At 37.7% G+C, this 4,094-nt stretch overlaps 1 pseudogene; it reads left to right on the forward strand.

Moving 5' to 3' along the window:
• The first annotated feature begins 2,310 nt into the window (after positions 1-2,310).
• LOC107549424 (protein FAM134A-like) overlaps positions 2,311-4,094 on the forward strand; it is a 16,733-nt pseudogene continuing 14,949 nt past the window's right edge.

Here is a 4,094-nt window from a genome sequence, read left to right on the forward strand (position 1 = left end):
GCATATTAGAATGATTTCTGAAGGATCATGTGACATAAATTACATTTTAAAATATATTAAAATATAAAAAGGTTATTTTAAATTGTAATAATATTTAAGATTTTTTCTGTTTCTACTGTATCTTCAATCAAATAAATTCAGCCTTGGCGAGCATAAGAGACTTTAAAAACAAACAAACAAACAAAAAAATCTAACCGGCCCCAAACATTTGAACAGTAGTCTATATATATACACATTACACTGTATCATTTTTAGATATTTTATGGTTGCTTTCTTTCTCTTGTAGGTTCAGATCTATGAATTGGAGGAGCACAAGATTGAGACATGGAGAGGTGATTCATTTCAAAGTAAATAATCTGAACTACACAGATGATGTTGTCCAGTGCAGATATTGTGACCAACCCAAAATACAGTCACTACCAGTTCATTATATTTAAGTCTTAAGGGACTATAGGTTTGACTTACTAAAACATTTAAAAATATACTATGTGTGTTTTTAATAAGCATTCTTTACATCTGTACATCAGCAGTGAAACATTATCAGACTGCCTGTATCTCCACAGTGCTCAATATTTCACACAGCTGTCATTGACCGTCATTGTGTGATTATATGGCAAATTTACTGCATAGTGTTACTTGAGACGAACGACTTGCATTTAATAATTTTTTCAATGTTTCTCTGTTTGTCACGTCATGTGCTCTCCGTTTCTGTAGACGTCTATCTGCAATATCACGATCAGTGTCTCATCAGTATCACACCCGATGCGAGGTATTAAAAACTTTGTGCTTGCTTATGTAGTTGACGCAGTTGAGTTTTCTTGGTGGTTGTCAGGGTTGCTGGCACCATGTATGATAAGAATAATCATAACTTACATATAAGATGCTACATAGATTTTCCTATCTATACTGCCGTTCAAAAGATTGGGGTCTGTTTTATATTTTACATTTTTGAAAGAAGAAGCTGATCAAAATTAGTAAAATTGTGAAATATTATTACAATTTAAAATAATGTTTTTCAATTTTAATATATTTTAAAATGTAATTTATTCCTGTGATGCAAAGCTGAATTTTCAGCGGCCATCACTCCAGTCTTAAAGAAACACTCCACTATTTTTGAAAATAGGCTCATTTTCCAACTCCCCTAGAGTTAAACAGTTGAGTTTTACCGTTTTCTAATCCATTCAGCCGATCTCCGGGTCTGGCGGTAGCACTTTTAGCTTAGCTTAGCATAGATCATTGAATCTGATTAGACCGTTAGCATCTCGCTCAAAAATGACCAAAGAGTTTCGATATTTTTCCTATTTAAAACTTGACTCTTCTGTAGTTACATCGTGTACTAAGACCGACGGAAAATTAAAAGTTGCGATTTTCTAGGCCAATGTGGCTAGGAACTATACTATCATTCTGGCATAATAATCAAGGAACTTTGCTGCCGTACCATGGGTGCAGCAGGCGCAATGATATTACGCAGCGCCTGAAAATAGTCCTCAGCACGCTCCCTGTGCAAGCAGGTGGTCACGTTGGTTATGTTGACAGAAGTTAGCCTATTTTCGGGCGCCTGCTGCACCCATGGTACGGCAGCAAAGTTCCTTGATAATTACGCCAGAATGAGAGTATAGTTCCTAGCCATATCAGCCTAGAAAATCTCAGCTTTTCATTTTCCATTGGTCTTAGTACACGATGTAACTACAGAAGAGTCAAGCTTTAAATAGGAAAAATATAGAAACTCTTTGGTCATTTTTGAGCGAGATGCTAACGGTCTAATCAGATTCAATGATCTATGCTAAGCTACAGCTAAAAGTGCTACCGCCAGACCCGGAGATCGGCTGAATGGATTCGAAAACGGTAAAACTCTACTGTTTAACTCTAGGGGAGTTGGAAAATCTATTTTCAAAAATAGTGGAGTGTTCCTTTAAGTGTCACATGATCCTTCAGAAATCATTCAAATATGCTGATTTGCTCAAGAAACATTTCCTGTCATTATCAATGATAAAATCAGTTGTGCTGCTTGATACATTTTGTCCAGAATGCTTTGTATAAAGTTAAAAAGAACAGCATATATTTTAAATAGAGCTCTTTTGAAACCTTATAAATGTCTTTACTGTCACTTTTGATATAATGAATCCTTGCTGAATGAAAGTATTAATTTCTGTAAAAAAATTCACTGACTTTAAACTTTTGAACAGTAGTGTATGTATTTATAATATATTTTTATAGATACCGAGTTCTGGCATGAAACTCTAGATGGCGCCGTCCGATAGGTCTAACTCAATCTGACCTAATAACATCATCATCACATGGCACAGCTGATTGGCTCTCTCCTGTATCGGTAGCCAATGAGCTCGCTGCTCAACATTCAAATATATGACTAGTGCTTGCCGTAGCAGTTGCAGCTTGCTTCAGAAACCCTCCACCTTACCCAGCTCCACCTGTATAGATCTGCTACAAGGTGATTCATGTATGCTATATGGGGGTTATATTTTATATTTAAATATTGTTATATTTGCAGCAGCAATATTTCTTACATGCTAACAGCAGCATGTTGTTGATGTATTGGCAGTAGCAAGTCTCGATACTTGCTCTGCAGCAGCTGTAGCAGCAGCATAGCAGACCTATTCCGCCAAGACCAAATGCATTAACATTGTCATGTACATTACCATGCCAGTCCCTCCGAGAGTTGTCATGACAGAAATATGTTTCTGTCCTTACACAGCCTCTTTGATGCAGTCTACTCTTTACTGAAACACAAAATCCACAGGCTGCCGGTCATCGATCCAGAGTCTGGAAATGTCCTTCACATATTGACCCATAAGAGAATCCTCAAGTTCCTTCATATATTTGTAAGACAACTAAATCCAGTAGTTGAGTCTATTTGAACTCATAATTTTACAGTTCAGCATGTTTATAAATGTGTATAAATATGATTTTCTCTTCATCTCCAGGGAGCTGCAGTGCCCAAGCCACGCTTCTTGAAGATGCAAATTCAAGATGCAGGAATAGGAACTTTCACAGATGTGGCGACTGTCTCACAGACAGCCACTGTGTACGATGCACTTTCTGTGTTTGTTGAGCGACGTGTGTCCGCTCTCCCGGTGGTGGATGACGATGGTACATCTAACTCAAAACATAAAGTAAAATAAGTCATGTTACAGGACAACAACAGAATAATTGTGCTTCTTTTTACTTCCATTCCTTCTGTTTTTTTCTAGGCAAGGTGGTTGCCCTGTATTCCAGATTTGACGTGATTGTGAGAATCTTTTCTTCTGTTTTAATTTCAGACATTAAAAGCAAAACTGGCTTATTGAGATATCCTGAAGCCTGTATCGTTTATGGTGATATTTTAGTTGTGTGATACCGTTTCTTTTGGCAGAATCTTGCTGCGCAGAAAACCTACAATAACCTGAGCATGAGCATGCAGGAGGCCATGCGGAGGAGACGCTGTTATGTGGAAGGAGTCATTAAATGTTACCCTGATGAGACTTTGGAGACTGTTATTGCCAGAATAGTCAAGGCAGAGGTAAGGAAGTGTATTCTAAACTGTTGTTTGAATTTTATTTATTATATTTTGTTAATTACTGTTTTTAATTATTTTGTTTTAAATGTGTGTTCTGTTGTGTCTTATTTTCACTTTCATTTTATTTTTGAGCTGTTTAATCTTGGTTCCGTGTGCAGGTCCATAGGCTGGTGCTTGTGGACAGAGATGACATGGTACGGGGAATAATCTCTCTCTCAGACCTGCTGCAGGCCATTGTTTTATCTCCAGCAGGTATTGATGCTCTGTTTTCCTAACCTGTTCCCTCATCTAACCTGCACTAGTATCCAGGTAGGCTTTACTCTGCCTTCCTAGCCCAGCTATGCCAACACTTGCATTGCTACTGCGCATAGTACTAGTCAAACGTTTGGACACACCTACTTATTCTGTATTAGGACTATTTTACACGATTCAGAACAAACATAAAATCATCAAAACTATAAAATAACATGGAAGTGTGGGGGGAAAACAACAACGACTATCTTTTATTTGAAGGGCGTAATGCAGGGTTGGGGAGCGTTGATCCTGGAGGGCCACTCTCCTGCAGAGTTTAGTTCCAACC

Source organism: Sinocyclocheilus grahami, unplaced genomic scaffold (assembly GCF_001515645.1).
Source record: "Sinocyclocheilus grahami isolate Dianchi unplaced genomic scaffold, SAMN03320097.WGS_v1.1 scaffold372.1, whole genome shotgun sequence".
In the NCBI taxonomy this organism is placed as follows: Eukaryota; Metazoa; Chordata; class Actinopteri; order Cypriniformes; family Cyprinidae; genus Sinocyclocheilus; species Sinocyclocheilus grahami.